This window comes from Macaca mulatta, chromosome 18, assembly GCF_049350105.2.
Source record: "Macaca mulatta isolate MMU2019108-1 chromosome 18, T2T-MMU8v2.0, whole genome shotgun sequence".
NCBI lineage: Eukaryota > Metazoa > Chordata > Mammalia > Primates > Cercopithecidae > Macaca > Macaca mulatta.
The window spans coordinates 48,451,786-48,476,291 of NC_133423.1; positions in this window are offsets into that span (position 1 = coordinate 48,451,786).

Consider the following 24,506-nt stretch of genomic DNA (forward strand, 5'->3'; position numbering starts at 1 on the left):
GCATGTGCCACCACTCCTGGCAAATGTTGTACTTTTAGTACAGACAGGGTTTCAGTATTTTGGCCAGGCTGGTCTCAAACTATTGACTTCAAGTAATGCACTCACCCCTATCTCCCAAAGTGCTGGGATTATAGGAGTGAGCCATCATGCCCGGCCATAAGTAAGAACATTTTTGATTGAGAAACAGCATAGGCAAAATCCAGATAAAGAGATTAGAAATACTGAATACATGGAGAAGATAAAATGAATTGCAGAAGGGAAAATAAATTCAAATATTGCAATCAGTTAGTTAATATTAATAAGGCTTTAGTAAAGAGTTAGCATATTATAATATGTCTTCTAAGAAATATACTGTATTTAAAAATGTAAGAAAGTGAACTAAAATGACCAAGTACATTAAACCTTAATAAAATGTTACTTTCTTATATAGGCATTTCCTTTCACATCACAGCCCTCATATCTCATGATTCTAATTGAGTATTTAGAAGACAAATGCCATTTACAATTAGTCTAGACTGTTACTTGTTATTACTTAGCTTTTGTAAGAAACACCATAAATTACAAAATTATAATCTCATTTGGAGCTGTCAAACCTCTTGTCATGGAAGCAATTTAAAATCCTGGTATTTGATGACATCATTACATCATTCCCTCTGTCTTTTTGGAGGAACACAATTTAACTTGCTGAGAAAGAAGGCTCTAAACAGTATTGTGAGATTTTCTTCTTTTCTCCTCTTTCAAACCACCAAATAACATTATGTGATCCACACAATCTGGAATCACAATATTTTATATTTTGTTTCATTAAAATCATCAAACCTTCTCAATTTATCCTTAATCTGCTTCATCAAAACAGAAAAGAACTATGTTGACAACAATTTAGTGGACTTTATTCTCCTCTTCTTGTCCAACAGCATTTAAAAATGACTGAATTTTTAAAAATACACAGCTTTCAAGATGAAGACAAAAACTGTGTTTTTTTTAAGTTTTTTTTTTAAATTTCCCATTTATTTATAAAATGAATGATCAAACACCCCAGTGACTTAAATTGTCTTCCCCTTTTCAACCTGTCTTTCAGATCCAATATAGAGCAAGTTCTTAGTCTGCAGCACATGGCCAGAGACGTGAAAGTCACAGAAGAACTAAGGATTAGAGATCAGTAACTGAATGATGTCCATTGAGGTTACATATTGACTTGACAAGTTTGGTAAACAGTCTAGAAACTTGATTATGCTCTTGCTGCACAGATACTGACAGAGCACTATGATCAGCTTGTTTGTAAGTACAAAAAGGGTTTATAAGTATTGGGGGCAAGGATGAGTTCCGAGGAAGACATAGCATTCTAAAACAGACCCCAGGTGATAGATGTGTCCTGCTAACAAGAACCTACTCCAGTGCTTTTCTTATTGTGGAAGTGTTATGGTCCTTTTTGTCTCGCTGTTGAGGAATGCATTCCTTTTCTGTTTCCTCTCAACTGAATTTAAAATGTAAGATAGCTGCATTCTGTTGTAGAAGTACCAGAGAATTGGGCCCTTGCTTATTGTTCTACAGATAAGCATAAATTTACTGGTTTAGGGGAAAAAATAGAATGAAGAAGAGGATCTCTATTTTGATAGGAACTCTTAGCCTCATGTTCTCAAGAGAAGCAGAAGGCAGAGATCACAAGGAATGTGTTTTCAGAAGACAAGTCATAATTTCCTCTCTTCATACTTTGGAGAGTCAGGGAAGATTCCCTAAAGAGGGATTTGAGTCAACACTGTAAACCATCTAGTCTTTAAGGTTTGTCTTAACTGCCCCGTTTAGCTATTAGGTGACTCTAAGGATCACATTCATCTCACCCCTCCCCTATGGAGGAGAAACATTGCTGTACATGAACTGTGCCCAAGTGCATGTGTATCTTAATACTAGAAAATATGATACAGGATCAAAAGCTTGAATTTTTGCCTGCTGAGTCCGCTTAAGATTTTAAACCCTTGGGAGGCTGAGGCAGGTGGGTCACCTGAGGTCTGGAGTTCGAGACCAACCTGACTGACATGGAAAAAACCCATATCTACTAAGAATACAAAAAAAAAAAAATTAGCTGGACATGGTGGCACATGCCTGTAATCCCAGCTACTTGGGAGGCTGAGGCAGGAGAATCACTTGAACCCCAGAAGCGGAGGTTACGGTGAACAGAGATCGTACCTGGACTCCAAGTATGTACATTGCACTCTAGCCTGGGCAACAAGAGTGAGACTCCATCTCAAAAAAAATAAAAAAATAATAATAATTTATACCCTTGGGACTGACCATAATTTTAGACTATTTCTTCACAGGAATATCTACTCTGTTTTTGTGAAAATGGTAGGGAGCTGGGTGGGAACCTGTCCTTAGAAGGCATAGGGAATGCAGAAGTCAGGGATGCTTTTACACTTGGAAGACCCTTTCGATGCAGTTTAGAATTGGCTGAGATTTGGTGAGATCTAGAAAGTCTAGAAGAACAAAGTTAAATAAGCCTTTCCGCCCTTGTAGTGTAAGGTTTTGTTGCTTTGAAAGATGGAAAGAAGGAGTCTATTAGTTCCACATGGGCCAGCTCAGTTCAGCTGGAGTGGTTGTGTGGAAGGGCGCCCTGTATAGCATGTGGGAGCAGAAGTCTTATAGCAATATGGAACGTGATTTGCATAGAACATCTCCTCCGCATATATTATCACACAATCTGGCACTCGGTGAGATAAATAGAAAAAAGATTCATGTATCTTGGATGCTGTCAAATATCACCTAATATGAAATAAACTCATTTAAGCAGTTTTGTTACTACCTATCCTTTCAACCTGCTTCATTGTTTGATGCTGTGGTTAACATACTTGGGAAAAAAAAAAAAAAAACTAGGGAAGAGAAGTGAGGTTCTGGCCTTTAGCATCAGCTCTAGTCTAAGTGACAGGAGAAAATAGAAAGCCTGGTTTTCTATAATCTGACACAGAACCCACTGCACTCCCATTCCCCACCATGCTGCATGTCAGGGCAGTTTACTACAAATCTGCCACTTATAACAAGATCACTTCCACTTTCACAACTTTTACTTTATTGTTCTTCTCACCAGGAAGGACTCCAATTTTCCTGTTGTCTAGAAAATTTCTACTTATTCTTCAAGGCCTGGCCCAAGTGCCACCTCGTCAATCAAGAATTTTCCGTCCCTTCCCCCAACAACTTATGAACACTTAATGCTTTCTGAGGATTCTTTAAACTTTTCAGATGGTGGTATCTTGTTTCAATTTAATTTCAGACTCATCGAATACCATAAATATATCTAACCATTTCTTATATACCTTAGAGCACAAATCATCAGTGAATTGTTTGAATTAAACTGAAATAGATGGTGTGAAATCAACACATCCAACAGTGACTATGTACACAGTGCTCTTGTCTAGAGACTGGGTATTTTTTCATTTACTAGTCCTAGTAGAATATTTAATAAATATTATCCATTTTGCTCTTTGATATATATATATGGTATTTATTTGACATATTCCCTTCACCCATCTGTGCCCTTTGGCAGTGTCCCCTGCCACACACTGACTCCAGACTGGTCTGACAACTTTCTTCGGTTAGTAAGAGTTGCAATGTGCTGCACATTTGTCTTTATCTGTCTCTTGCTGCTCTTTGGAACCTGGGGACTAACATGTGCAGAATCATAGACAAGCCTCCTGAAAGGTGAAAGAACACGTGGAGCATAGACAAGCCAACCCAGCTAAGCTTAACCATTCTGCCAGCTGACAAGCTACAAGGCCATCACAGACCATTCATGCTAGCTGAGCTGAATCATTCCAAGTATTACCCCAGCCTACCTGCAGGCTTGTTTTAAGCCACCAATTTGTGCATAGTTTCTAAGTTAGCAAAAGCACACTGATTTCTCAAATCACAGCATGCAGAATGAAAATCAATTCTTTTGAATTACCTCTGCCCAGCAGGTTTGTGACTGCCTAGAAGTCTTTAGGACAACAATGATAAATGACTGTATTAGTCAAAGGTGGAAGAGTTAGCTGTATGCTCAGGCTCTGAGTTGAAATGCATAGGGAAAAAGTCTTCTCCTCTGAAATATCTCTTCCAGCTTAAAATTCTTCCATACAGATAACTTGGGAGATGTACAGTATTGCATATTTAGTTACACAGAAGATTCTGGTAAGTTTATTTAGTTGAGCATCTAATTCTTGAGATAATGGGATACAGGATAGTTTTTTTCAGTTTCTATAAGATTTTGGATAATATTGAGATTAGCTATTCATTGATTAGAAAGTAGAAACTTCTCTAAACTACTCTGAATCTTTTATTTACTGAACTGACAGATTGATTTTTCACAACTGAGTCAAAACTTTAATAGGAAAATTTCCACTTTAAATTTTCAAATTCATAGTATTTTTCTCTAAGTGTTTAAAGAAATTTATATATTAGCTGGTTTTTAAATACCAGTATTATTGATTTCTGCATATTATATTCATTGTTTAGTTTTGCTAGAAATCTATTTCAATAGCTTTTTACAAAAAACACTTCTTTTACATTGTTGACTCTATTTATTTATTTAGATAGGGACTTGCTCTGTCATCCAGCCTGGAGTGCTAGTCTCGAACTCCTAGGCTCAAGTGATCCTCCCACCTCAGCCTCTCAGAGTGTTTGAATTACAGGCATGAGCCACCAAGCTTGGCCAAATTGTTGACTCTTTTCTTCTTCTTCTTCTTTTTTTTTTTTTTTTTTTGCATTTTTATGATATTTTATTTACTATTTTAATTTCTTCTATCATTGTTTTTTTTATGAAAACAATAAATAAATATATGTATAATTTGAAATCACAGAATTATAGGCTTTTGATCTGGGAAGGTTTGAATCCACAGAATCAAGCAGAGATAAGCCCCACATAAGGGCTCAATAAATACTTTTTGAGTTGAATTAAATATTATTGTTTTCCATTCTACATTGTTCATCAATTAATGATCCTATATTATGCTTCAGATGTAGCAGCACTGTCCAGTATAGAATATTTAACTCATTAAATTTTGATATTCATTTTTTCTCAAATATAAATCTTCACAAGTTTTGATGTGCTGCATTTACATGGACAGTCATTTTCAAATATTTTTAAATTTCCATTAAAATGTAGCAACCTTCCCTCACAAAGTAGTCAAGCTCTTCTACAATGTAAGCATAAATCTATAATCAGTGACTTTTTCTATCACAAATATTTATTCATTGTGCCTTATGAAATAATGACACAACTGATTTTTGGCATAGGTTCTAAGTTAGCAAAAGTTAACTGACTTCTGAAAACACGGCATGTGGAGGGAAAGATAAATCTTTCAAATTCTCCCTGCCCAGCAGCATTGTAGCTGTTCAGCAGTTTTTAGGACCACAATGACAGAAGATTGTTTTAGAAGATCCCAATTTTGGCAATATGATTTCATAAAGTTGGCGGTAAGAATTTGGCATGACACTGTTTATATTCCAGAGCTTATGTGGTTTTTATTTAGAATGAAATTGAGTTCTAAGTGAAGGGTAGAATTTGAAGACTGCTTTCCTCAGTACATTCAAAAACAGTTTTTGCTTTCTTGTTTTTTTTTTTTTTTTTTTTTTTTTAATACTTATGGAGTCTATACTGTGAGTCAGGGATAGGAACAAATATTTTAAATATGAAATCTAATCATTCTGTATTTTAACATACCTCATCTTCATTTAAATTATGTAGAAACTAGGGTTTAGAAATGTTAAACTACCTTTACCAAAATCACCCACGCAATAAGAATTGAATCAGGGGTTAAAATCCAAGCTAACTTACTTCATAGTAGCCTCTAGTCATCTCACAAATGAGTTGCATACAAACCGGTTAATGTTCACATGAAATTACTTAATTTTCAGGGTTTTGAATTAAATTAAAGACTAAAAGCAATTTTTTTTCCTGGAAGTATTAATTCACACATTTATCTATTGGCCCATGATTGAGAAAATATGTGTGTAAAAATGAAGAAAAATAATTTAAAAATTTCAAATATGGTAATGAAAAAAAACAACCGGAAGAAATCAGGAAGTAATTCTGCTTGGATCCTGCCATCAATAGTGTGAGTGACGAGTAAATGTGGATAAGTTGTTTGAGCTCAGGAGTCTCCTTTCTACAGTGAGAGATGAGAATTTGGTTTCTCGGGTTCTTTACAATCTTGGCAATCTTTTAGTATCTCAGTTTAGCATCATCCTAGAGAGGTGACAGTAATATTCTAAAGACAAACACATCCCTCCAAGCACTTTTTGAACCACAGCTACTAATTAGTCATTCTTTTTGATGCAGATATAGGGTTTACCCTGGAAGATCATCATAAAAATATATAATTTGAAGTCAGAATAATAGGTTTTTGATCTGGAAAGGTTTGCATCCACAGGATCAAGCACAGAGATCCGTCCCATATAAGGGTTCAATAAATATTTTCTGAATTGAATTAAATATTATTGTTTTCCATTCTACAATGTCCATCAATTAATGATAATGCATTATGCTTCAGGGGTAGCAGCCCAGTCTCACCATCTGAGTTGTCAATCCTTCAAGGCAGTAGTCATTTCTTCTAGCCCTTTTCTTATCAACTAACAAGATGAGGGCAAGGAAAGCATTCTCATTGTTTAATTTAATCCAATGGGTAAAACACCTTTCCTTTTTGGATTTGTTGAAAGCAACTCCATTTAGGTAAAATGACACCTGTCAAGTTCCTTGATGATTTCACCTTTCCTGATACAATTACAGAAAGGCACACAAGGCTGGTCCTAAGTACTTCAGTGGCATGAACAGTATAGCTATAATTAGTGATTTTTGCCTGGTGTTAACAAATGCCAGAGGGCATCTCAATCTCTGTAGATGAGTTCTCCAGGATTTAATTAGCTCTCTCCTTCATTCTTTGTAGAACTGTGCTATTCCTAATATACCTGGTGCTTGCTTTAGGCATGGGTCAAAACATGCAGCTGTCAATTATTTAATATTCATGACATTTTAAACAAATGAACTGTGCAAAAAGCCTGTAGTATTAAAGGATATTGAAGCCAGTTCATTTATAGAATAGATAGCTTACATTTTTTAAAATAATAGTATGAATAACTCAGAGACACAAGAAATTTGTTCTTAAATCTTAAAATCTGTCTTCTCTATTTGCTTGTAATTATCAAGACAGAGAATGAAGCAAGTGTTATCTGGGTTTTAGTTTCTATTCTCTGTTATCTCAGTATATCAATTTTGCACATCACTGCAGGCTTCAACTTTTCATCTTTAAAATGGATAATTGAATGAGCTGATTTCTAAGACTCCTCTAGTTTTAAAAGTCTAGGCTTTGATGGTGATTATGGAAATTTTTATCAAATTCAGACTCATTTTTCTTTAAAATAGATTTCTGGGAGAAATTCTAATTTTTGCTTTATTACATGTGTGTACTATAGAGAGAAGGACATTACATAACTTTTTAAATTCTGTAATTTCTGTTCCTTGAAAAGTTTGAAAACAATTTTCTTGGCTACACCAGTGACATGTGATACATAAAAACGTTTTGGAATGAATCCCTGGAAATAAGTTACGCAGCTCAGAAAGTTACTGTAGTATTTTCGAGCCATCAGGTTACATTTTGATGCCCTAAAGCAGAAATTTACTGAGTATCCCGGTTAATATGGCTTCCTGAAATGGCTTTTATGTCTCTGGAGAAACTGACTTCTTAAAATATATTACAGTCAATTTTTAAGTTAATTCTGAAGATTGGGCTAATGGCTTAGCTACTGATCATTGCTCATTTAAGCTAAAGTCAACATCCCTTACAGATTAGACCTGTGATTTCACTTTTACTTATCTTAGCAATTATCCTGTTGACATCCTGATGGATGGGCAATGTATATGGCATAAAGTTATATAGATATGACAGTGAGCTTCCTTTTAAGTCTATCTGTTGCATTATGACAATGTTTAAGTAATAATAATGACACATATGTAGATATACCATAGGACCATACTTTGTGTAGAGTATGGCAAGTCACCAACTCTTATGAATAACATTTATTTAATTTCACATGGAAAGTAATAAATATTTTAACAGCCTTACTGAGGTAAAATGGACAAATAATAAACTGCATATGTACAATTTAACAATTTTGGCAGATGTATGCCCATGAAACTATCACCACAATTAAGATCCTGAACTTACCGTTACCTCCCAAAGTTTCCTTATGCCCTTTTTGAATCACTTCCTCTTGTACATCCCAATCTCTTTCCCTAGCCAATACTGAGATGTTGTAGTATGTCACTATAGTTTGTACTTTCTATATTTTATATAAATTAAATACATATATAAAGTAGTATGTACTTGTTTATGACTTTTTTCACTCAGCATAATTATTTTGAGATTCACTAGTGTTACTGTGTGTAGCAATAGTTCACTTCTTTTCACAGTTGAGTAGTATTTTATTGTATGAATATACTGTAATTTGTCTATTTCCATGTTCAGGAATATTTGTGTTATTTCCAGTTTTTGGCTATTACAAATAGACCTCGTATGAACATTTGTATGTAAGTCTTTGCACATTATATACACACACACAAACACAAACACACATATATGTATTTTCTTTTCTCTTGATTGGTTAAATAATTATAAATGCTAAAGTAAATTATTAGTTCTAATAATTTTTTTGTAGATTGTGTCAGGTTTTCTATATAGAAAATATCATCATCATGGTCAGGTGTAGTGGCTCATAACTAATCCCAGCACTTCGGGAGTCTGAGGAGGGCGGATTGCTTGAGGCCAGGAGTTTGAGACCAGCCTGGCCAGTATGACGAAACCTAGTCTCTACTAAAAATACAAAAAATAGCCAGGCATGGTGGCAGGTTGCCTGTAATCCCAGCTATTCAGATGGCTGAGGCAGGAAAATCGCTTGAACCCCGGAGGCAGACATTGCAGTGAGTCGACATCATACCACTGCACTCTAGCCAGGGAGAAAGAGCAAGCCCCTATATCAAAACAAAGTAAAAAAAGAAAAAAGAAAGAAAAAGAAAAGAAAATATCATCATCTGAGAATAAAGATTATTTTACTTCTTTGTTTATAATCTGAAAGCATTTCTTTTCTTTTATTGCCTGATTGCACTGGCTGGACATCTAGTACAATGTTGAATAGAACTCATGAGAGCAGACATCCTTATCTTGTTTCTGATCCTGGGATAAGTCATTTAGAATTTCACCATTAAGTATTATGTTATCTCTCTGTAGGTTGTCATAGATGTCCTTTATCAGGTTAGGATTCTTTGTGTTACTAATTTGTTGAGAATTTTTATCAGGAATGAGTGTCAAACTTTGTTAAATGCTTTTGCTGCATTGATTGAGATGATCATGAGTTTTTCTTTTACAGTTTGCTATATTTGCTACCTTGATTAATTTCCAAATGTTAAACCAATCTTTCATTTTTGACATAATTCCTACTTGGTCATGATGTATTATCCTTTTCATATATTGTTGCTTTATTTAGCAAGAAAATATTTATTTCTTACAAATATTCGATAATTATATACTTTGAATGTAGTCATAAGCATTTATTAAGAGCATGGGCTCTTTGGTTAAGTGGACTTGGTCAAAATGCCAGCCTTGGTTAAGTTACTTGAGCTTTTCTATCTTTCAGTTTGCTTAACTGTCAAATGTCAACAAGAACAACAGCTTAGCTATTTCATAGGCAGTTTCTAGTACAAAATAAAGTAATGCATTTGGGATTATAGTATAATACCTGGTACATAGAACATGCCAGACATGGTTATATAGCATTAATATATTTGAGTGGCTGTAGTAAGTCCAGAGCATTAATGTGTGGCAAGTCATCAGTGGTAGGAAAATATGAGGGGAGAGGGTTTTGAAATAATTATGAGAGTGAGTTATTGAGCCAGTTGGAGGAATTGCTAAAAGTCAGTAAGAGACAATGAGAGGTTGAGTTAAAGATTGACTTGCTGGTTTGAAGTTGGTAAAAGGGAAAGGTTCTAGACATTCTAGAGGTGAAAAGTTGAGTGTCTTAGAGTATATCTGTCTAGGTACATATAAAGGGACTTTTATAGAAAAGCTATCAAAGGGCCGGCTAGATACTTAAAGGAAGTTAATAATACCAAGGTCAGTATTCCAATTCCAAAACCTCCATCTAGTCTTTTACAATGCAGTTTTTTTTAACAATCCTTGACTCTTAAACACCTTCAAATAATTTTATTTCCTGGACTCTTTTGAAGTGGAAGGAACTCTTTCTAACTCATTCTACAAGACCAACATAACATAACTCTGATACCAAAACCAAACAAAGACACAGAAAAGAAAGACAGAAAGACTGAAAGAAAGAAAGAAAGAAAGAAAGAAAGAAAGAAAGAAAGAAAGAAAGAAAAGAAGGAACGAAGGAAGGAAGGAAGGAAGGAAGGAAGGAAGGAAGGAAGGAAGGAAGGAAGGAAAACTACAGGCCAGTATGTCCAACATAAACACAAAAATCCTTAACAAAATATTAGCAACTGAATCCAACAATACATCAAAAAAGATAATATACCATTATCACATGAAATTTATTCCAGGAATGCAAGGATGTTTCCACATATATAATCAATAACTGTGATACACTACATCAACAGAATTAATGACAAAAACTATATGATCATCTGAATAGATGCAGAAAAAGCATTAGATAAAAGTCAACATCCCTTTATGATAAAACTCTCAATAAATTGGGTATAGAAGGAATGTACCTCAACACAAAAGCAATGGCAACAAAAGCCAAAATTGACAAATGAGATCTAATTAAACTAAAGAGCTTCTGCACAGCAAAAGAAATTACCATCAGAGTGAACAGACAACCTATAGAATGGGAGAAAATTTTTGCAATCTACTCATCTGACAAAGGGCTAATATCCAGAATCTACAAAGAACTGAAACAAATTTACAAGAAAAAAACAAACAACCCCATCAAAAAGTGGGCAAAGGATATGAACAGACACTTCTGAAAAGAAGACATTTATGCAGCCAACAGACACATGAAAAAATGCTCATCAACACTGGCCATCAGAGAAATGCAAATCAAAACCACAATGAGATACCAACTCAAACCAGTTAGAATGGCAATCATTAAAAAATCAGGAAACAACAGGTGCTGGAGAGGATGTGGAGAAATAGGAACACTTTTACACTGTTGGTGGGACTGTAAACTAGTTCAAGCATTGTGGAAAACAGTGTGACGATTCCTCAAGGATCTAGAACTAGAAATACCATTTGACCCAGCTATCCCATTACTGGGTATATACCCAAAGGATTATAAATCATTCTGCTATAAAGGCACATGCATACGCATGTTTATTGCAGCACTATTCCCAACAGCAAGGACTTGGAACCAACCCAAATGTCCATCAATGATAGACTGGATTAAGAAAATGTGGCACATATACACCATGGAATACTATGCAGCCATAAAAAAGGATGAGTTCATGTCCTTTGTAGGGACATGGATGAAGCTGGAAACCATCATTCTGAGTAACCTATCGTAGGGACAGAAAACCAAACACTGCGTGTTCTCACTCATAGGTGGGAATTGAACAATGAGAACACCTGGACACAGGAAGGGGCACATCACACACCAGGGTCTGTCATGGGGTGGGGGCGGGTGGTGATACACCATTAAGAGATATACCTAATGTAAATGACAAGTTAATGGGTGCACCACACCAACATGGCACATATATACATATGTAACAAACCTGCATGTTGTGTACATGTACCCTAGAACTTAAAGTAGCATAAAATTTTTTTTAAATCTGTAAAAATAAGAAGTTAAGAGACTGATATAGAATAAATTAGAAAAAATAAGAAAACATTTTATTTCTTAAATATCTTATCAAGTGAAATCTATACATATTCCTTCAGTTCTTTATTTGAATGCCCCCTTTCAGTAAGGTCTTGTCTGGCTACTTTCTCTAAAACTGCAATATTTGTCTGGGCATGGTGGCTCACACCTGTAATCCTAACAATTTGGCAGGGGAAATCACTTGACCCCACAAGTTTGAGACCAGCCTGGGTAACATGGTGAGACTCTGTCTCTACAAAAAAACACAAAAATTAGCTGGGTGTGGTGATGCATGACTGTAGTCCCAGTTACTTGGAGGCTGAGCTGGGAGGATTACCTCGGCCTGGGAGTCAAGGCTGCAGTGAGCCATGATCATGTCATTGCACTCCAGCCTGGATGACAGAGTGAGATCCTGTCTCAGAAAAAGCAAACAACAGTAACAAACCTGGCAGTACTCTCTAACCTGCCAACAGTGCCTGAACCAATTCTCTAACTTAGTTGTCTCCTTAACATTTGCCATTATCTAAACCCAGGCTCAGCAACTAGCCCATAGGTCCAATTAGGACCACCTCCAGTTTTAAAACTAAAAACATATTTTTTAATATTTTAAATGATTTTTAAATCAAAAGCACAATATTTTATAACACAAGAAAATTTTATTAAATTTAAATCCGAATGACCATAAATCAAGTTTTTTAGAACAGAACTCATTTTGTGTATATGGCTACTTTCTTACTACAAGGGCAAAATTGGGTAGTTGTACTATCTGGTTCCTTAGAGTAAAAAATTTACTGATGCCTGTTTTAACATAGTGTATTTTAATTTCTTTCATTTATTTACATATGATATTTTTTATATTGTATTTTTATTGTCTAATTCCCGTCACTATTTATAAACTATTTGATGGTAGGACTCTATGTCTTTGTTTTGTTCTTTAGTCATTCCTAATGTCCAGTAACAATATACGGCACATTGTAAGGCTTTCTAAGCATTTGCTGGTTAAATGAATGTTTGCCACATTAATAACATACTATGTAGAACAGTTGAATGAAACAAGAACTATCAGGAAGAGAAGAGGTTGATCAGTGTGTGAGCTTTTTGAGAATGCCTTAATAAAGAATCTTGATGGATGAGTATGCCAACCCATAGGGGTGCCAAAAATCTCCAGGAAAATAACAGCAAACTCAGGTTGCCAAGGTGGCAATTAGGATGGTTCATTCAGGGAATAATGAGAAAGAAACCTAGAGAAATAGTTAAACTTTTAAGATGAAGAAGAAGGAGAAATACAATTGAAAAACATATAAATGAGGCCAGGTTATGTGTAACCTAAAATGCCAGGATGGAAGTTTGGTTTGAGACCAACTTTTGAATGTCCTCACTCAAATCTGTTTGTTTACAAACCTTGGAAAGAAATGGAGGCTGAAAAGGTTACAACTCAACTGAGAAGATGTCAATTTGCCCTGTAGTTACTTGTGATTTGAGCAATTCCAAACAAAAGCAGCAAATCGAAATATCCACTCCCCTTTATTTTCTACCCTTCACTTTAAGAATACCAATTACAAATGATTGAAAGAAAACATTTTCATGGTATTTCCCCAGACCTGATTGTATTACAAGTCTGGAGACAATCTCCAGGGCTCCAGCCAGGACACATTTACAGGATATCGAGTTTGGATTTTACGCCTTGTTTTTGCCATTATGTGGAGGTTACTTTGACATTTATTATACTGCTGTTTGATACAAATTATAGTCAGATAAAGACAATCAACATTTTTTACTACTTCTTCAAATTGTGACTTGTCCTCAACAGGAGTCAATGGTAATTTTTAGTACTTTAGAAATTTAGCTCAACTCCCAGGACAGTGAAGAGTATGTTTCATACTTTTAACCTATTTAAACATTTAGTATTTAATTTAATATGCACTTACTGGTACACATTGTTACCATATCAAACAATTTTCATAAAAGACAGACATTAAGTATATGAATTAACAAACTCAAATTCACAAAAATATTTTAAAATGTGGTAATTTTCTGGTTGATGATAAAATAGAATTATGTGATTACTAAATGGAGCTTGATAATACACTAACATTAAATACCAGCACATATTTTCATAATGCTAAATCATGCATTTTCAACATGAGTGACACCACCTTCCGGGGGGTGAAATTTATACATGGGGAGTGAACCAATTTTTAGATATTACAATGGTTTATGGTCCTCCAAAGTGCTCATAGTATAAACACAAACATACAACATATTTCTGGTATAAAAATTTCACAGAGGAAGGTTCTGTTAAGAAAAAAAGTATTAAAAATCTCCTTGGCATTGAGGTTCTTTAAAAAGTTTGAAAAACTATGATTTTGAAGAAATAGGTGCTTGTCTTCATTTTGCCAGTCTTCTCAACATCTTGATAATGCAAACAACTTATAAATTACTTTTAAATATTCTCAAGGTATTTGTGGGGTATATGTTTGTGTATGTGTGTGTGTGTGTATGTGTGTGTGTGTGCGCGCGCACGTGCATGTTCTACCCAGTAAGGTATAGACTTCTCAAAGATAGAGTCTGAGCCTCCTGTGTTTTCTGACCTTCCGAAATTATAATTGATACATAGCTTAGAATATTTAGGCAGTCTGATTGATGAATCATTAGGTTTAAGTGCTTTTCTATCCCTTATTCTTTTACACTGTCTACCACTTTATATAGATTTGCTAATAATCTGTAAACCAGAAGAGTTTTTAATTAGAAAATTGTCCCAGCAGAAATTCTAATGTCAAGTAAGGAATTTGTTTTGTATGTCTATATTTTACTTGCTGAGTTTTATTAGATATGTCTCAATAAATGGGACTTTTAATTGCCTTAACTGACATTTGATTTTAACACAATTGATTCAAGTGTTAGATAAACCTCACCTCTGTGAAGAAATGGCTTAATAAATGTTAACAGCATTTATCTGTAACTTTTTTCTATTGATGACATTTATGGCTTCAATTGGACCCTTTCAATTTTGAATGGCATCGTAAGGTGGTATAATGTAGCCGGACCTGGGTTTGAAACCCTCCATTAGTCATGACTACGTTTCTGAACTGGAGAAAGTTATTTAAACATTTTAAAGCCTCATTTTATCTTATTTAAAATTAATATTATAATATAAGCCTCACAGTCTTGTGAGAATTAAACAACATAACAGAAACAAAACTGTTAGCATAGATACTAGCACATATTAAAAGCAAAATAAGTGAGGATGGTGGTAGAAAGATAGAAGTAGTAGGATAGTACTGATAATCACAGTAGTAGTTTGATTTGAGATCATGTAATTTACACATCCAAGTTCCTATGTAAAATTTTTATTTTAGAAACACAACGCAGTGACAGTAAAGAAAATGATGTCTGAACCCAGGAGGCGGAAGTTGCAGTGAGTGGAGATCACACCACTGCACTCTAGCCTGGGCGACAGACTGAAACTCCATCTCAAAAACAAAAATTAAGATTCTATTATAACATATTTAACTTGAGATGTGATTAGTGACTTTTGGAAAATCAGTAGTTGTGGGGAGCAAACGAAACCGGTATGAGGTAGTTCAACCAAGTAAAATAGGGAGAAATTTAACTGAAAGAGGCCAAATAGGAGTAAATTACACATTTCATACATGAGACACAACAGAGAAAAGGTAAAAGTTGAAAAAGCTGTCATTTTAAGGGGATATTACTAATTCAAATTTCAAAAGTGAATATTTCCACTTGGGATGGGAACCAGTTATGGATGTGCTCACAGATTATAGTTGATCATCATCTAATCTGCGGTATTTGAGAAATATTCATATCAGCTCACCAGATGAATCATCAACATGTCTCTTGAATTGAAAGAGAAACATGCAGTAGATGGAGAGAGAAAAAAAAAATAATTGGGCTACTTTGAAATCCTCAAGGAAAATAGTGCAATCAGTTGTGGTGGCAAATGCCTGTAATCCCAGCACTTTGGGAGGCCAATGTAGAAGGATGGCTTGAGTTTAGGAATTCAAGACCAGCCTGGGCAATGTAGCAAGACCTTGTCTCTGTTAAAAATGAAAAAAAAAAAAAATTAGCCAGGAAAGGTGGCATGCACCTGTAGTCCTAGCTACTTGAGAGGCTGAAATGAGATCACTTGAGCCTGAAAGTTCAAGGATGCAGTGAGCTATTACTGTGCCACTGCACTCCAGCCTTGGCAATACAGCAAGAGACCCTGTCTCAAAAAGTAAATAAGTAAATGGAAAGAAAGTACAAGCGTGTCATGAGAACAAAAGTATTCTGGTGACAATGGTGATGAGGTATTTGAGAGTGTGTAATAAGAAAATTTTATTAAGCTGAATTAAGATTTGTGAAGAGTGTACATAATGCATGACACATGCCAAGTGCATGTGTCATATGCCAAGTGCAAGAATGTGTTAAATATAAACATAGTATAATGTGTAAATAACATGATCTCCAAATTTATTTATAGAGGTAACCTTTACTCCTTAATGGTGCAGGCACACAATACACATTCATTGAAAGTACAATCATGGCAATTATATTGGAAATAAAACACCAATGATTGTTCATTATATGTTTATGGTAGAATTAAACAGGAACCAATTCCCTGAAACTGCCTAGCCAATCTAAAAGAAGTTGACAACCCAAATCTCTTCCATTAAACCAGACTGGGAAGTTAATATGTTGTGTGACCTTTCAGTTTACTTTTAATGCATATAATAAAAAGTTATAGTCACACTATTACATGTCCTGAGAAAAAAGGAAATTAATTATGAACATCTCATTGAATATAGGGAGTCTTGAATGTCTACAGCTTCCTTTAAAATATCATTGACATAATTCCCCCACTGCTGATTGTACGCTTCTATAGAACTCATCTAAATGTGCTCAATGAGTCCCTACAGAGTTTCTGCATCATTAACTGTTTACATGGTGACCTCAATAGAATGGATTTAGTCTGATGAGATATATATCTCACAGGTTGCCTCAGGCAGCAGTTGTAATACTCCATATGACTCTGCGATATATTGAAAGATGAAAAATATCACATTACCTTTCTTAATCTCATCTCATTAAGCACTGAAATTCCCCTTGTGTTTATCTCCAAATAGCCTCTGTAATGCTGTATCTTAAGCTATATCCCTGAAGTCCTCAGTTTCCACTGATTTGGAGTGAAAGAGGTATGTATATATGTATATGTGTGTGTGTATTTATATGTGTGTATCTGTACATATATATGTAAATAGTGCTTCATATATATATATAATGCAGAATATATATGCAACACTATTTATTTAGCACTATTTATTTATATATATGTATAGCACTATTTATTTCCTCCTACATTCCAAAGTTCTATAATCCTAAATTTGAAAGCAGGTGCCTTTAAGTGTTGAACTCATTTTTTAATGATCCTATTATTTGCTTTCCAAATTATAATGCCAAGGAAACCAATATATTCAAATGTCACTGAGCATCTTTCTAGAAATAATGATTTCTTAATTAGCTAAATGTTAGAAAAAGAGAAGAAATATATTACAACACAATAGTTGTCTGGTAGTAGAGTCTCTATTATAATAATGATTGGATAGATGGAATCATTCAGCAGATGATTCAGAGAAAGATATAATAATGCTATTTGAGTTTTGCATAACACAATGCCTTCCAAACTTATCTTTTGATATACTGTAATAAACCTGATGCATGTAGAACAACATAAATTTTAACAAGAAGTATAAACATAAGAGAAGACACTATAGCTGGGTTCTGGTCCCAAAATAGCTGGAAAACTCTGCTTTATTGTGCAAATAGCTTTATAATTTGTGGCCTCAGTTTTTACATTTCTAAAATTTGGGAAATGGGTGGCACAGTCTCCAAAAATTTATGTCAAAATTCTGTCATACTATGTGATATTGGATACCATTCCTGTCTATAAAATTATTGAACTAGTATATCATGTACTGTTAAGTGTGATTAACTAAAAAATTCTATGATTTTAGTGCTTTTCCCTATTTATTTATTCACTGACATTGTTTTCCAATACAGGCTTAAAATGTTTCCTTCAATTATTTTTGATAATTATCTTCTAATTAATTGTGCATTTACTAATCTTTCTCTCCCAGTCATACTCTATTCAATCATTAGATTCATGTTTCTAAGATATAAGTATTCAAAATCAGTCAATAATCAGTAATGTTTAGAGAATAAAATAATTTCTGTCTAAATGTACCTCATAGTGTATTTTATGTTATATTCCATTTGCACCTTTGTTACATCCTTTATTGGCTCTTTATGCCCATATCAATTTCTCTCCTATCCACATTCCTCTAAAACCTAAGCTTAGATATGCCTTTTAGTTGTTATTCACTTATAGAAAATCTCTCAAAAGCAGGCTTATCATTCCTTGCATTACCTTCAGTTCTTAGCACGATAATGAACATACAGCTGGTGTGTAGTAGATAATCACTGCTGAAATAGATAATAGATACCTTTTAAAAAATACTTTACCATCCTTCCTCATTGCAGTAGGGATTGGGTTTTGAAACTTCTAAGAATGAGATGGATTTTGGTTATTCCATCTATATCTTCTTATCTGAGTCTCTTCACATCAAAGACTGAATTTTCAAAGGATTTTAGTATTTTTCAATTTAGAGTTAACTTCAGCTGAAAAGTTGGATGGAAATATTTCTGTGATGTAATGAAAAGGTGAGATGAAGTCAGAATATTTGATTTTACTACCCTTAGTCTCTTCACTAGTCTAAAGGAAATACACATGTCATCTATACTAACCTCACTGGCTTTTCAAGGGACCCAGATGAGGAGCTGGATGTGAAAGCACTTAAATATTGCAGAATGTTGTGAGATGAGATGATTTTGTGTTTTATTAGCAGGAGTATTGTGGGTAGTAGCAATAGTAGTAGTAATTTTAGTAGTGTTTGCGGTATCATTATTTAGGATTCTTTTGGTCCATAGGGGTAGGAAGTATTCTCAGGACCACCATATCTGATACATAACTTGTATTTGTATATCGTTTATGTGTATGCATGCATGTGTTTGTGTTTACGCATACATACAGTATGTATGTGTATATCTGTATATGTATATTTGTATTTGAAATCAAAGGTACATACATGTTCTCCTTTCCAAGCTATCACACAATGGTTCCTTGTAACTTGATTCTCTAGATTATATATACGTACATATATACACATATATTACATATAATATACACATATATTATATATATTTTTTCACAACATACAAATTAAGTGCTTAAGGCTGGAAAGAAGCATGAATTGTCTTGATGTCTTCAGCTGTATCACAGTCCACTCAGGATGCTATACCAAAATATCACAGACAATGTATCTCATAAACAAGAGAAATTTATTTCTCACAGTCCTTGAGGCTGGGAAATTCTAAACCATGAGTGGACAGATTGGGTGACTAGTGACCCATTCCTTATAAGTGGTGCTTTCTGGCTGCATATTCACATGTGGAAGAGGAAAGGGAAGGGTCCCTCTGGGGTCTTTTTTACAAGGGCACTAATCCCATTCATGAGGGCTCTGCCTTCATAACTTCTCAAGAAACCCACTTTCCTAACACCACCACTTTAGAGGTTAGGGTTTCCACGTTAATTTGGAGGCATACAAACATTCAGATCATAACAGGTTGCAAGGAACTGAACGCATTCAAAAAGACTCAAGTACAAAGTTGCTTAATTAAAGATTTCAGGAGGTAATCCTGTGAACAATCAGGTATGACAAGGCATACAGAAATTGAGAGTAGGAACAAAGCTTATTTCCTTAGTCTCTTATTGAAGTATATTTTGCATTTCTGGTCATTTTCTCATGTGCTTTCTCATAGTCTCTGGGCTTTCTGGAACTTGCTCATGCATTTGGTTTGCCGTGGAGCTTAGTCACACACAAACTTAATGTGACTTTTTATTTTTAGAGCTTACCATTAGTTGATTGATTGATTCTTAAGGTTTCAAAACTCCGATTTCCTTGAAAGGGAAACATAATGGACCCTTTGAAAACTGGGGTTCACCAATGGTTTCATAAGTTATGGGCTATAGATAATAGTCAGTTGGGAGAGGGGGCAGAAATGTATTGCACACAGAGTTAGCCCTTTATGGAGAGTAGACTCTTCCACAACAGACTATTTGTGATGAATCAAAGCTTTAGATGTCTTTTCCATAATAAAAATCAACTTTTTATATCATTCAAATGAAACTAACAATTCTGTGTCTTTGTTAAAAATAACTCCATATTTACTGATACATGTAAAGTATCTGCAATCAATATATAGGAAATCTATCCATTTTGGGGGATATCAGACAATGCATCTCTTACTCAGTATAAATGTCCAGATACTTTCTCATCTCCTCCTGCTAGTGATCAAGAAAATTTTTTGCTCTGACCTCTAAGGTACTGCTTCACAAAGTAAGTCTTGTCCATATCTTTAATTAACTTATACAAGAATAGACCATATGTTCATGTTTATAATTCCTTTTTTATATGAAACAAGACTGAATAGAATGGCATGAAAGAACCTGTAAATTGTTGGGGGACAATTAAATGGCATTCAAGTGTTTTACTGTGGTAATTTTCTTGCCTTTTATCATATTGAATTTGTATTTTTAAAGGTAGATAAATTTCCTCTTACTCATTTACCTTTTATTTTTCCTTGAACAGGGTCAATACTTAAACTTTTTTGTTATCCTGGATATTTTGAGACTGTAATAAACTCATGGACCCCCTTCCCAGAGAAATGTTTCAAAATTAAAAATTTCTATCCCATTTTATGTGCCTCATTGAATTTCCATAGAACCCCTAGAGGTTCAGAATTCACTTACCAAATGTACGAACATAATGGAAATGATTACAGAAATGCTGCCCAATCATGGTTTAGAAAACATGCTTAAATAGGACATTATAATTATTGATGTATCCTTCTTCCTGAGTTTTCCAAGTTCACCAATATATGAGTTGAAACAAATCTCCAAAAATAGTTTAAGTGCCCTAGATTTCATTATGCTAGTGGACTATCCAAGATAATCAGAAATCTAACAGATGTCAGAGAAGCTCAGTGGTGTTGAATTTTTTTAAGTATAGAAAACTCTTTTTTTCAAATGAACTCCTACAAAGAACCCCAATATGTAAAACAGATCAAAAGTTTAGTTGGTTAGTTGAAGTGCAATTTGGTGAGGCCATGTATGGGTACTACCGATAAATCCTTTCCTCACCTGTCTATTCCAGCTGCTAATAGAACTCTTTAGATTCCTCAGGGATCTGAAACACATAAATGAGCCAACGATATAATGAAGAAAGAGAAAGAGTATTTTAGATAGAATCAGTGGCACTTACAAAAGTAACAAGGAAAAAGACAGTAGTTAAATATTGCCTTAAAATTATACTGGAAGTCAATAGAGAATTGATAATAGACTTCTAAAATAACAGCCTCTAGCTGGGCATGGTGGCTCATGCCTCTAATCCCAGCACTTTGGGAGGCTGAGGTGGGCGAATCATGAGGTCAAGAGATCGAGACCATCCTGGCCAACATGGTGAAACCCCATCTCTACTAAAAAGTACAAAAATTAGCTGGGCGTGGTAGCATGTGCCTGTAGTCCCAGCTACTCGGGAGGCTGAGGCAGGAGAATTGCTTGAACCTGGGAGGTGGAGGTTGCAGTGAGCCGAGATTGTGCCACTGCACTACAGCCTGCAACAGAGCAAGACTCTGTCTAAAAAACAAAATAAAATGAATAATAATAATAATAAAAAGCAGCCTCCTTCTTCAGGGACTTGTATTCTACAGGAAATAATTTAAATATTATTTTACAAGAATGAAGAATGAGTAATTTAATTAGGTTTAAATTTTAGAAAGATCATTCTGGAAACTGTATAGAAGATAAGTTAAGGGAAGAGATTGGAGACAAAAATATGGAAGATAATTTAAGTAATTCAGAAGAGATATTATTAGAGCTAGAATTAAGAAAATAACGTTGAGAGCGAAGAAAGGTAACAGGTTCCAAAAATATTATGAAAGTAGAAGAAGTGACACATCTTGGACAACTTGTATATGGTGATCATGATTTCCATCAAGTTGTCCATGTGTAGCACTAAAAATAAAGGAAGAATTACACAATAGAAGGGCTAGATAATTACAAGTTAACCCTTTCCTATGTTCTAATTCCTTCATGTGCATAAAATATCACTTTCCAGTTACATAGTGATTTCCCCTGTTACATTATATGTTTTATGAAGAATTCTCTAAAGTGAAAGTGGAAATTGTTTATTCAAACTGGATTAACTATCAGAAGCAAGTGTATTGGTAAGTTGAGAAGAGTGGCTATACCATAGCTAGGCTCTAAGAAAAAACATATTATGTATGTTTAACGATGTCTACCATGTCTGTGGAAGAGAGAAATACTTTTTTATATCTTCTACATGGTTATTATCTACATATCTACATATCTCTATATATCACCTTCCCTGCATAGATTTGTTAGAAAGAATATTTATTTTTCAATAGCAAGGCCAAGAAAGACTTCCAAATTTGGTGAATTAAAATAAGCTTGTGCATGCCTTAATTAATTGCTTTATTTATTTATTTATTTATTTATTCATTCATTCATTTAGATAAGATTTCTATGTATTTCTCTCAAGGTACAAGATTGAAAGTAATGGCAAGACTGCAATTACTTTTATACCAACCTAGTAGTAAAGAAAAAGAGATAGTCTTTGTCCTTAAGATGCTTAAGGCTGAGAAGTAGACACTAGTGTAAGCATAACATGACATAATTAGGCCATAATATGTGGTGTGCATACTTGTGGTAACACATATTACTAAAGGCAGTCAGTATCACTACAGTGGATATCAGATTAATACCATGTAAGTATCTGGATCTTGTTTAGATCAGGTGTTGGCAAATGGCGAAATTTGGGTGAGCGAAAATAGGTGGCAGATTATGGTAGGCTATGGCTAGGTTATTAATCTGTCTCTCTAGCTCCTCTGCACCAATGTTCTCTGCTTCTTTGCCAATTCTCTATGCTCCGCGGACTCAGGGTTCCTGTCTTGCTTCTGGCCATCCATGGTGCCCTGTCCCTGCTTTCAGGGAGGGCTCTCAGCTCTGGGTCTTGCCCTTACTCCCCATTCTTTGGTATATCTTAATGAGAGGGGCACGTCTGAATTTCTAGGGTTTTATGAAGCAATTTTCCTTCTTCATTAAGTAGTAAACTTGTAATCATCAAAGGCAAGGTAAAGTTATTCTAGTGAAAATAAAATACCACCCTCTCCACCAGAAATTCCAGTCTGTTTTAGAGAGGACTATTTGAGGATACCTGGGGGAATGCAGATATAACAGTTTGGTCTAAATCTCATAACCCTTCTGGAACATATCTAGGTTCTAGTTACAAGTGTCTAGAAGAAAGTGCAATGCTTTGCAGCAAACACATATACTGCCACAAGGCACTGAAAAAACCCACCTTTGAGGAAGATCTCTAGGCACAGGTTTTCTTCGGGTGTCTGGACCACACCACATAGACAGTGTATTGCGTGCACACATGCATGAAAATGAGTTACCTTCAGGAAACAATGAGGAACTTACTCAATGGCCAATGTAAACCCAGTATCCTTAGAGAAGAGATTGTCAACAGTTCTCTAGAATTTATTGTGGTGCTGATCATATTTGGATATGTCTGGCTTACTCTTTGGATATCTCTGTTCTAGGAAACTGTTCATCTGCGTCTGAGTTGGGATGGAAGCAACAACAAAAAAGAAACAATAGCAAGCACAGTTTATTTCTATTGTCCCATAGGCTAATCAAATAGACACACAATAAATGTGTACTGACCCAAGCAATAAATATATATATATATAAGATATTTAATTCATAAAGACTCAATGTATTTTCATTAATGCTGAGGCTTTTTTTTTTTTTTTTTAAAGACATAAAGTCTCTGTTGCCCAGGCCGGAGTGCAATGGTGGAATCATGGTGTACAGCAGCCATGATGTCTTGGAGTCAAGTGATCCTCTTACTTCAGCCTCCTGAGTAGTTGGGACCACAGGTGTGCACCGCTACATCAGGCTAATTTTTATTTTATTTTATTTTATTTTTGTAAAGACGGGTGTCTCACTATGTTGATCAGGCTGGTATTGAACTCCTGACTTCAAGCAATGCTCCAGTCTTGCCCTACCCAAATCCTAAGATGACAGGGATGAGCCATCGTGCCTGGCCCCCTGCTATAATTTTTTAATAAAAGATAGGTTACTTTCACTTTCTATCTTTCTGCTTCTCCATTTATCACTTTCTTTCCTGAGTGGACATATGGCCTCCTGCAAAGGATATGTGCCATAAGCTGATGCTGCTTTCTCTTCTGTGCAATATAAAATATATACATTATAGAATGTTCTGTCCTTTGATCCATTGCTTAAGAGTAGATACTAATAAAGTATCATCATCATCATCATCATCATCATCATCATCAGGAATTATAGCATATACTTTGAGCCCATATTACTGTGTATGTCATTAACTGTCAACATTCTGTTAGTATCCTAATTGGGAATCACTTAATTAAACTAACAAGGTCAATAGTAATTCTTTTTTCTTATGCTCAAGAGCACATTCACAACCATGACATTTTTTTTTCTCCTTCAG